The 12,473-nt window shown below is 41.2% G+C and overlaps 1 pseudogene; it reads left to right on the top strand.

Annotated features, from left to right (window-relative positions):
* Positions 1-2,562: 2,562 nt before the first annotated feature.
* LOC124675228 lies at positions 2,563-12,337 on the top strand (annotated as a pseudogene).
* The last annotated feature ends 136 nt before the right edge of the window (positions 12,338-12,473 follow it).

The raw sequence follows: 12,473 nt of genomic DNA, 5'->3' as shown, positions 1-12,473 counted from the left end.
ACGAGGAGCAGAAATGGAACCACAAGCCGAAGCATCAACAGATGATTCTCTCGACGGGAAAGGAGAGGAGAGGGGGAGGGGGTTGTACTAGAGCTGGACGGGAGAGGAAGAAGCACTACCTCTTCTGGTGCTTCGATTCCTTCTGCTGCTTCGCTTGGCTTGGCTTCTGCTCGGAGAAGACGCCAGGCGTTCCATTTATTCAGATTTTCGAACTAAATTCAGGGGCACAGAGAAACTCGGTGCGCATCACTGCCGTCCATCCTGATCGAACGGCGTTGGATGATCCCAGCTCCACTCAAGTCGGGGTCCCAGCCTGTCCGTCAAATCGCTGTGCAGGCCCACCTAGGCGATGCAGGGCCGTGATGTCACGCTCGTACGACACCTACCACCCTGAGAGGGGGAGGCGCTTCCTTCGCTGGAGGGCCCTTTCTCGACGGCCGCCGCACACCGACCGATTCGCCATGCCCCTCGGTGAAGGCGGATGCTGCTGCAGTGACCACCCCGCCCGCCGTCGCCTCGAACCCCGCGCGACCTTGTTGCCGCCGTCGCCGTATTGAAAAATTATAATTATACCAATTTTTTTGTATCAAATGTATTTTTATATACATAGATTTTTTTTTCAAGAAAGCACAAAAATTGGAAGCACCTTATTCGTTGGAACGGAGGGAGTAAGTGATAAAACGACAATGCATCAAATTCATAGTCTATTTTAAACTACCTACTACCTTTTTTTGGCTTAAAGAGTTATGTTTCGAGACTTGATTAAGAAAATTATAATAATGATATATTTCCTCCGTTTCTAAATATAAGTCATATAGTTTTTGGCACGGAAATTAAAGAATGTTTTTGGCACCTTATTCGTTGGAACGGAGGGAGTAAGTGATAACCGACAATGCATCAAATTCACAATCTACTTTAAACTACCTACTACCTTTTTTGGCTTAAAGAGTTATGTTTCGAGTCTTCATTAAGAAAATTATAATAATGATATACTTTCCCATTCTTAAATATAAGTCATATAGTTTTTGGCATGGAAATTAAATAACACATGTTGAGAGAAAATTACACCGGGTTTGGGCGGGATTACCCCTATACATTTGAGATGAGAAAATAAAGTACTTTGCATAAGATAAAAAAATATAATCAAATCCCTAAAAAAAATCCATACAAGTGGTGTGTCGCACTAAAGACTATATTCTGGATTTTTTTCTCGAAAAACTATATGGCTTATATTCAGAAACTGGAGGAGTATGCTCTATCTATGTTATTTTTTCTTGAATTTTTTCACGGATTTTAGGGCGATGTTCTCAAATTAAGGGTTATCTCACATCTAGGAGTGTAGTATATATTCCACACTCATGCTATACAACAAATTATCAGATTACACAAGCCAGCATACACGCGCATGCATCATGAATTTTTTTGTTAAGCATGCATCATGTGAACAAATTGCTAATGTTTATTGCATGTTGGTAATATTACTTATAAACATGATCCCTAGTACATGTTTTACATTCACAACAACCATGCATAAGACCTAGATAGTAAGGAGGAGTCAAATTCTTTTTGTTAAACCTGGATCTACGTCTTCTCTACCAAATCCCAAAATATCAATGAAGCTGGAGCACTAGCAAAAAGTCTAAAAAAAAACTGAGCTCAAGAACAATGAGGAGAGAGATAAAAGCTAGGACCTACCTTGAGAAAGAAGGAGCGCTATTTATACGGCCCCTCAGAATTATAACTATTACATGTAGAAAATGCAAGTTGGTACAATCATGCTAGGGATGGGTACATCTGACCTCGGTACAACCGTGCCAAGTACCATGCTAACTCCCCCGAACTGTTACAACCGGCCAAGCACTCGCTAACATCCGATGGCACCTCATGCCAACGTAGTGTGGCGCAGCCTGGACCAACCCCGACAGCTGTGGCCCGGGCGTGAAGGAGGGCTAAAATTCAGGGTTGCCGCTCATTTTACCGCACAACAATGCTTTTATAAAGTCGTGCAATCCAACATGTGATTAGATGGTTAGAAGGGCAGTGGTGCCCCTAGCCAACCAGAGATCAAACTTCAAGTTTGACGCTTTGATGCCTCATAAAAGATGAAATATAATTTCAGTGAGATGACTCAGTTAATCTCAAGAACCGTCAGATTAGTTTTGTTGGACTCCGTCTTTCGGAGTTTATCATAAGATTAGGGTGTGCCTATGTTGGTTTATATGGATACGTATCTGTGAGCGACTGCTTTATATTGGGTTTCGCAACAAAACAAAAAAGAAAAGTTGACCCGAAACGGTGGAATAATAGTGTGTCGAATTTTGGAAACAAAAATACCGGGTGGATTTAAATGGCCAATTGCTTGAGGTGTTGTCTACTTGTCGCGACATGGTGGCATAGCAACTGCGAGAGAGCGGGGTCGGGGCCCGATGCTAGCCAACCACGCGATCTTTGTCCTTCCCCCCGTTTCGGTTCGCCGCCCTTTCCCCGTTCGACTTTGGAGCTTTCCCGCGCGCTGCGCCGCCTCCCCGTTCCTCTCTCGGTCTCGCTCGCGGCCGCGACGCGATGCAGCTGGACGACTCGGACGGCGCCCTCGATTCCTGGGCCGAGTTCTGCGCGCTCACCGGCGACCTCGTCGGCGGCGCCGGCGACCTCTCCGTCGGCCCGCGCCTGGCGCCAGCCGTGGCGGACCTCTGCGCCCGCGGCCTCGCCACGCTCGTCCGCGACTACTTCCTCCACAACCTCGAGGTCCGCACCTCCCTCTTCTCTTTACCCCCCTCACACCCGCAACCTCTATTTCATCGTCGCGCGGGTTGGGAACCTGGGGTACGGATCGCGTTGCGTGCTTGGTGTTTGTGAGAATGCCTGCGCCGAATTGCAGTGGGAGAGAACGGGGTTGAGATCAACGGCCCGCGCGTGTGTTCGTGGAAATGTCCCAGTGAAAATCTGGAGCAGAATCTTGGAATTTAGGATTGAGTCAGCCTGCATGGAATTTCTGGAACAACTAGCTTGCCTCATGTCCCTTAAGTATGAGAACGGCGTCTGCTGTTCTTAGCGTCGCAAGCCCATTCTTCAGCATAATGAACTGTACATGTAGTGAAGAGAGTTAGGGATCTACTGGGCTCCTTTGATTTAAAGGATAGGAAAAACATAGGAATAGGAAAGGTATAGGATTGGAATGACATGTCTACTTGAAACCTATAGGAAGATGAAGTTTGTTTGATTGTAGCAAAGGAATTTTTCCATGAGGTATGAGCTAATGCTTTTTTCCTATAGGAATCACACTACAAGATTCCTATAGGAATTTTTCCTATAGGATACGTTCCTATGAATCAAACAACATGTATAGGAATTTTTCCCATAGGAACCAAATCCTACACATTTCCTATGCAAATCCTTTGAATCAAAGGAGCCCTGAATCTGTAGACGTGATCTCAAGCTATTTGAACTGGATTCATGCTTAAACATGAAGGAAAAGTTCGTCCCTGTTTCCTGAAATGCTCAACTCCGTTAATGCAGATGTAAGTATGTAACTACCCAAACCCTACTAACAAGCAATCCAAAACAGCTCCATAGCTGTATATTGCGAACTTCCGGTGACTCTGAGACCTGTTGGTGCCATTTTCATTTTCTTACAACACCCCATGTAGCATAAGAGGAGTTCCTTGTGTGGCTCTACCACCAAATATAAAAACTAGTAGTGTAATCATGTGTACACCTGGAGTAACTGAGTAGCCATGCTGCATTAGCTGATGTGGTTTGCAAACTTTCTTTAGCTTTCCGAAGGTCGTTAGTTTCTTGCTCTATCCGTTGGTAACTTCTTTTGAAGGAGCTCATCTATCCTAATGAGCTAGTAAGTGAGGCCATAAACTTTGAAGCTTGACCTACCCCATATTATACACTATGCAAGATGAACTACCGAGTCCTTCCAATAATCTTTGTTAAGACTCAGTGCTTCTTATCTGAGTTGCCTTCTGTCGTCTGTCCATGAGGCAGTTAACTTGTCTTCCATCTGTTTGTTAAGTACTTAAAAAGAGATAGCCATAATACAGGTGTCAGGTAGGTATTATACTAGAACATCCCTGTGCATTAAGCGTATTTATGCCAGACTAACTAGGAGGATCTAGGTCTAGTGAACTCTTTTCCAGAATCAGTAATGAGAGGTTGCAAGATGGATCTGCAACTTATTGGCATGTTCTTAATTAACCTGTGTTTTTTCCTTCAGTTCTTGTTGAGTTAGCTATGACTAGCAGGTACCTAGTCTTAAGATGCCATATTAGTTGATGACTTGATGTTACGCTGTTAGCTTTGCTGAACTTCTCATCCTGCATTAGCACATCGTTTCTGGTGATGTGTGTTCTTTAACCCGACTTTCCTTGTGCAGGAAACATTTAAAACCAATGCAGTCAAGAAATTCTGGCAGAAGTTTCATCCTTATAATAATTCCTCTGCAGTAGAGAGAATTAAATTCTGTGTAAGTTATGGAAAACCTAATTATTGTTGTTCAAGCATTTGTTTTAAAATTTAAACAATATTTATCTCATTTTTCTTAAGAATTGGAGTCTATATGTTACATGTTTGCTTAATTTTCTTATATAACCAGGATGTCTAATATTACATGTGCCAAATCAACAATGAAAAGATATAGGTTATACTTGAAGCTCAGTGTGCAAATATTTACAGGACATGTTCAGAAAGGAATATATTTACTGGATACTAGGAATAAAAATGATAATGGAATGGTGTGACTAAAATTGCATGTGATATGTATATGTACCATCAGATTACGTTACTGTAGTTGGAACATGGATAATGCACCAAATGCTGATATGTTAATCTCAATAAAAATATCATCAGTAGGTTTAGTTTCAGATACCTGGTTTCATTTGGTTTAAAGAATTCAGACATGATCTCCCAATACCGGGTTTTATTTCTGTACTATTTTCCAGTAACATTACCTCTCAAATCATGTATGACAGGTTCAAGAAAGCTGGCCTGAGGATGTCTTAAGTACAGCATTGGAGGATATATGCTTGGAAAAGACTTACCAGGAAAAATGTGTACTGGTTCTAGTTCACGCTTTACAATCATATGAGGAAAAGGCACAGAACAGAAAGCTCCAAGCAGCTGAGTGTAGTTCCAGCTTAATGCCTAGGTACCAATTAATGGTATCATCTGTACTTCTGACTACACTGCCCTTGAGCTTTCCTGGTTAGCATCCTTTCCTTCTCTGTTCTATCAGAAGAAAGGTCTTGTAGTCTTTTGTTCGGCACTGGATCTGTTTTCTGTTGGATACAACTGTTTCTGTTAATGAACCTTAGGGTGTGGGTTGTTGTTTCTGTTAGTTCAGTTTTTGCAATGAGAATTAACAGAACACATAGAATATTATATTTTCTGTTCGTTTTTGCGAAAGGGACATCTATAAGATGGCCAAGTTTAGAGAGAGGAAGACGAGGGATGTCAACGTAGTCAAATGCATCAAGGACGGAGATGATCAGCTTCTTGTGAAGGATGAGGCGATCAAGCGTAGATGGCGGGAGTACTTTGACAACCTTTACAATGGAGAGGCTGAGAGCTCTACCATTGAGCTAGACGACTCCTTTGATGATACCGAGCATGTGCTTTGTGCGACGTATCCAGGAGTCTGAGGTTAAGGAGGCGTTAAGGAGGATGAAAGGCGGCAAGGCGATGGGTCCCGATGGTATCCCCATCGAGGCGTGGAGAGGCCTTGGGGACGTAGCGATAGTATGGCTAACTAAGCTTTTCAACCTCATTTTTCGGTCAAACAAGATGCCCGAAGAATGGAGGCGGAGTATTTTAGTACCAATCTTCAAGAACAAGGGGGATGTTCAAAGTTGTACTAATTACCGTGGAATCAAGCCGATGAGCCATACTATGAAGCTATGGGAGAGAGTCATTGAGCACCGCTTAAGAAGGTTGACAAGCGTGACCAAAAACCAATTTGGTTTCATGCCCGGGAGGTCTACCATGGAAGCCATCTTCTTGGTACGACAGGCTGATGGAGAGATACGGGGAGCAAAAGAAGGACCTTCATATGGTGTTCATTGATTTGGAGAAGGCCTATGATAAGATACCTCGGAATGTCATGTGGTGGGCCTTGGAGAAACACAAAGTCCCAATAAAGTACATTACCCTCATCAAGGATATGTATGATAATGTTGTGACAAGTGTTCGAACAAGCGATGGCGACACTGATGACTTTCCAATTAGAATAGGGCTACACCAAGGGTCAGCTTTGAGCCCTTATCTTTTTGATTTGGTGATGGATGAGGTCACAAGGGATATACAAGGAGACATCCCATGGTGTATGCTCTTTGCGGATGATGTGGTGCTAGTCGATGATAGCCGAACGGGGGTTAATAGAAAGTTAGAGTTGTGGAGGCGAACTCTCGAATCGAAAGGTTTTAGGCTTAGTAGAACTAAAGCTGAATACATGAGGTGCGGTTTCAGTTCTACTAGGCACGAGGAGGGAGAGGTTAGCCTTGATGGGCAGAGTGGTACCGGAGAGAGACACTTTTCGATATTTGGGGTCCATGTTGCGGAAGGATGGCGATATCGATGAAGATGTGGGCCACCGAATCAAGGCTGGTTGGATGAAGTGGCGCCAAGCTTCGAGCGTACTCGTGACAAGAGAGTGCCACAAAAGCTAAAAGGCAGGTTTTATAGGACAGCTATCCGACCTGCGATGTTGTATGGCGCCGAGTGTTGGCCAACGAAGAGACGACATATCCAACGATTAAGTGTAGCAGAGATGCGCATGTTGAGATGGATATGTGGCCACACAAGAAAGGATCGGGTACGGAATGACGATATACGGGAGAGAGTTGGGGTAGCACCGATTGAAGAGAAGCTGGTCCAACATCGTCTCGGATGGTTTGGACATATCCAACGGAGGCCTCCGGAAGCGCCGGTGCATAGCGGACGGATAAAGCGTGATGAGAATGTTAAGAGGGGTCGTGGTAGACCAAACTTGACATGGGAGGAGTCCGTTAAGAGAGACCTGAAGGTTTGGAATATCGACAAAGATTTAGCCATGGATAGGGGTGCGTGGAAGTTAGCTATCCACGTTCCGGAACCATGACTTGGTTTCGAGATCTTATGGGTTTCAACTCTAGCCTACCCCAACTTGTTTGGGACTGAAAGGCTTGGTTGTTGTTGTTGTTGTTGTTGTTGAAGTACTAGTATTGATACCTTCAGTTCCTAAGATGGCATTATCTGGTCTACCAATGTGCTTTTGACCAGCAAAAGTTATGTTCACTAATTCTTGACAATTTACAGAGATTCTGAATGTCTATTTCAAGAAGAAATTGGAAGAACTAAATACCTTGATGGATGGATCTGGTGACAATGACCAACTTGCTAGTCATGAATTTTCTGGAGGGAGCAATGTCTCTGCTTGGGATTCTAAAATGGACATTGATAGTCAAGAAACAGTTATTTCAGAAAGTGGTACTTTGGTTAAGAGCATTGGAAAAGTTGTTCGTGATCTTAGATGTCTTGGTTTTACATCAATGACTGAAGATTCTTATTCCTCCGCAATAATCTGGCTTTTAAAGGTCCATATGTCGTTCTGTGCCTAACAGCTACTCCATCTCTTATTTCGGCATAGATGCCTTGAAATTTCTGGCAGTAACCTTATCATAAACCATTCTTATCTGCAGTCTAAAGTTCACGAATTAGCTGGTGATGATTACAGAATCCCTGTCCTTGGGTGTGTCAAGAAGTGGATTCAGGTACTGTTTGTGTCACCATTCTGCAAAGTTTATCCGTCATATGCATGACTCCTCATTTAAAATCACAGGCCTTTGTATTATGCCTAGTCCACTTAAGTAACTGAGTTTGCAGAGGGTAAATAAATTTTTGTATGCTTAGTCTTTTATGCTCAATCATCAGACTGTAACAGGAACTTACCATTTATCTAGAGTGTCCTTCAGAACATATTTGCCAATGTTCTTGCAGCTGTTTGATATCTGTTTCTATACCAGTTCTTCAGCATGTTGGATTAGCAGATAGAGATCTTATTATTTTTGTTATAACTTTTCTGGTCTAATTGAATATGATACTAGCTTATGGTTATATATTCTCCATAGATGTTGATGCTAGCATGCAACTCACCTCTTCAATTTTGACTCGTAATCATGTTTGATAACTGAACTTTTGGATCTTGTCAGGCGGTTCTTCAATTTATATAGCTCTCCACTAGATGCTTAGCTCTTCTGCTTGTGCTGACAATTTTTTTGGTCTTGTCAGGCTGTTCCTCTTCAGTTTCTGCATGCTCTTTTGACATATCTGGGGGACTCTGTTGACTATGAAAGTGAATCATCTGGTCTGAAATCACCCTTAGCCTCACGCCCTTCTTCCTTCCCAGGGATTGGTGTTCCTTCTGAAGCCCTTCTGAGGTGGCACATGCGCCTTGAGTATTTTGCTTACGAAACCTTACAGGACCTGAGAATTGGCAAACTTTTTGAAATTATAGTAGATTACCCTGAGAGGTTAGTCATTTTCCTCTATATGGTGATGTTAAACATTTAAATAGCATTGTGACCTCAATATTGTTATGTATGCTTGAGTAGTTTTAGCTGCCCCTGTACTTCTATTCTTTCTAATAAAAGTTCAGCCTATGACCCATCAATGTGCTTGAGTGCCTATCTCACTTCTGTAAGTATACACAGTTTTTAGTTACTTGATCTATTCCACTTGTGCAATGTCTTCATATCTATCATGGCTAATGGCCCTGTATTCTTGCAATCTATCCTCATTTAACTGTTGTAGGTCATCTAGTCATGTGTATTTGTTGATCTTTTTGTCCACCTTGAACCAATGATCTTAATTTCCTTTCATACATCGTACTGTTCATTTTCTTTCTTTCTTTCTTTCTTTGCATGCTTAGGTGTTAACCACGTTTGTTGATACTGTCATCTCAAACATCAGAGCTTTCTGATGAGCTCCTTTCACGTTATATTGATTCCATTCTCTTGTTACTTTGCATGCGCTTGTTCAATATTTTAACCTTGGATATTATTGGGGGCATTGATGAAGTTCCCCTGCTATTGAAGACCTAAAGCAGTGTTTGGAGTACACCGGTCAACACTCTAAGCTTGTTGACTCATTTATATCGTCACTGAGATATCGCTTGCTTACCGCTGGTGCCTCAACTAATGACATATTGCACCAGTATGTTTCCACTATCAAGGCATTGCGGTCGATTGACCCCACTGGTGTATTCTTGGAAGCAGTTGGTGAACCAATTAGGGATTATCTGAGGGTAGAAAAGACACTATTAAATGCATAGTGACAATGCTAACTGACGGATCCGGAGGAAACACAAGTGGGGCAGGGAATGCTGGAGATAATCTTCTTGAAGAACTGAACAGGGATGCTGAAAACCAGGAAAATGCTGACTATGATGATCATACGAACATGGATGAAAAGCAAGCATGGTTGAATTCCGAAAGGTATGATTTATTCTTTAAATTCAGTATAAGGCCTCATTCCCTGAGCTGTAAGGAAAGTTTGCATCTCTAAGATCAAAAACTGTTGATCCAACTTTTACAGCTGGGAACCTGATCCTGTTGAAGCGGATCCATTGAAAGGCAGCAGAAATAGGAGAAAAATTGATATACTTGGACTGATGGTCAGTATAATTGGCTCAAAGGACCAATTGGTCAACGAATATCGTGTAATGCTGGCAGAAAAGCTGCTCAGCAAATCTGATTTTGATATAGATTCTGATATCCGCACGCTGGAACTTCTTAAGGTAAAGACTAACTTTCTTATTAGCTCATACTTGACATCTGACTGGACTGCACTTGATGTGTATGCCTTTGCTGTGGCCTTTATATTTTCCATGACTATGTTGTTTTGGCAGATTCATTTTGGTGAGAGCAGCATGCAGAAGTGTGAGATTATGCTCAATGACTTGATTGACTCGAAGAGAACGAACTCAAATATTAAAACATCTTTACTAAGGACAACTGAAACTGGTACCATTGAAATACTACATGTTCCTCTAGAAAACAGAAGTTCAACTATTACTGTACCTGAATTTGAACCCCCCTTTTTTTATGATATAGTTGCTGGGCAAGAGGAGGCAGAAATGTCTCATGATGTTCTTGATGCTACAATAATTTCTTCCAACTTTTGGCCACCAATTCAGGTATACCAGTAAGATTTTATCTGAATCATGGTGGCACCTCTTCCCATTTATTTCATGCAGTGGATGAGATATTGCTATTGACTCGAGATTCCAATTAAGCATAAGATGCTACATCAATTATGATAGAGCAAATGTAAATTGGTAGATGTGGTCTGTATCGAATTGTACCAAGAGCTATGCACCACAATACTAACTAATATATCTCCTTAGAACTGTTAATATCATCAAATCTTGGTACCAATTTTCTGCCAGTTTCATCTTCAATTTTTTGTCATTTTGTACATAGAAACAATTTATAAGATCCAATTCTGTCACAGCTTTTTTAAGTGCCTGTTATTTTTAAATAATACTCACCAACATCAAAACCTCTCTCCTTTTTGTTGTGAGAGAACGCAATTTTTTTGAAGACGAATTCCGCATGACATTAATTTCTAGTTAAACTGAATATGTTAGGTAAGAATTATGATTTACATACTGAAGGATCGAACGTGAGTATTCTCTGTTTGATGTACTCTCTCTTGAATCTTAATTCACTGAACCTCTACATCTGCTACAAATGTAGACAGAAGATCTTACGGTTCCTGCTTCAGTTGATCAAATGCTGTCTGATTTTGCAAAAAGATTCCATCAGATAAAAACTCCACGAAAGCTATTGTGGAAGAAAAATCTTGGAACGGTCAAGGTAAGGTTTCCAACGTGAAGTTGATGGGTATATTTGGGTAAGTATAAAGATTGGAGAAACTCTTCTTATGAGTTCTCCTTTTTGTTTCCAGTTGGAGCTTCAGTTTGAGGACAGAAGTATGCAGTTTACTGTAGTGCCTGTTCACGCTGCAATCATAATGCGGTTTCAAGAGAATCCAAGGTAATATCAACTGTCTTTTTGCATATCTCCTGTGTACTATCTAACTCAAATCATCAAATCTTTTCAGTTGGACTTCAAAGACACTTGCTACAGAAATCGGCATACCTGTAGATTCTCTCAACAGAAGAATAGGTTTCTGGACAAGCAAGGTGCGGCATAAACGATACTTTTCTTGTTTATGTGTAGCTGATTGTTGATATCAATATTAAACATTGTCTTACGTTACAAACTTTGGCATTGACATTCTCGGCATTACTAAAAAACAGATGAAATGGAACTCAAAATCATTTTGCTTCGATTTTTTAACTAGTATTACATTTCAGTAAGATTACTAAAAAAAGATGAAATTGTACTCTAAATCATTTTACTATGATTTTTTAACGACTGTGCTTCAGTAAGATGGACTAGATGGTTGATAGTCTTTGGACTCAGAGATTTGCACAAAATATATAGGTCAGGATCTGCACAAATATATAGGTCGTGTTTTCCTTTATTGGAGTAGAAACAATATATGATACTCTAAATATGACCTGCTATACGTGATCTACAAGCAAAGTTCTTCAATGTGACCTGCTTCAGAAGCACATGTGAGCATTTCATACTATATGTTTTAGGGGGTCCTGACGGAATCAGTGGGGGCAGATGTCGATGATCACATATTCACAGTTGTTGATAGCATGTCTGATGTCAACAAGAACAGCATCGTGAACGAAAGCAGTGAAGCGTTTCAAATGAATGAGGACGAAGATGAAAGCTCCATTGCTTCTGTTGAGGAACAACTTAAGAAAGAAATGACGGTCTATGAGGTTTGACTCCTGATTCTTGTTCTTCAATGTTCAATACATACCTGTTTTTTGGTTCCCCATTTCTCAGTTCTTTACAATTTGACGAATCATTCTACTCATCTGGATGCACTGCAGAAATTCATCATAGGAATGCTAACCAATTTCGGCAATATGACACTGGACAAGATACACAACACTTTAAAGGTAGAAAAAATTTATAATCTCGTCCACTTCCCGTTTATGCTATTAACATATTTTGTGTCTCACTGATTTCTTATATTACCTGCTCCAGATGTTCTGCGCAGAGCCATCGTATGATAAATCGCTGCAGCAGCTGCAGGGTTTTCTTTCTGGTCTAGTATCAGATGAGAAACTTGAAATGAGAGATGGATTGTACTTGCTAAAGAAGTAGCTTTTGTTTTAATTAGCTCATTCTCTGTTAGACAGAGAATGATAGGTAGTCAAACCAATATGTAATCCCTTTTGTCAAAATCATTCTGATCCTAATATATCTGATTATTCTTGTGCCAGAAACCAAAAGCTCTCTGATATCCCCACCTCTATACTTCACTTGCTGTTCGCTAGACTATTCTACCGAGCGCTTAGTACAAGGAACTAGACCTGTAATCCACCGCCCAGTCGTCACTAATAT

This window comes from Lolium rigidum, chromosome 7 (genome assembly GCF_022539505.1).
Source record: "Lolium rigidum isolate FL_2022 chromosome 7, APGP_CSIRO_Lrig_0.1, whole genome shotgun sequence".
Classification (NCBI taxonomy): Eukaryota; Viridiplantae; Streptophyta; class Magnoliopsida; order Poales; family Poaceae; genus Lolium; species Lolium rigidum.
Note: the sequence above shows the minus strand (reverse complement) of the source record. Positions and strands in the feature narration are given on the sequence as shown.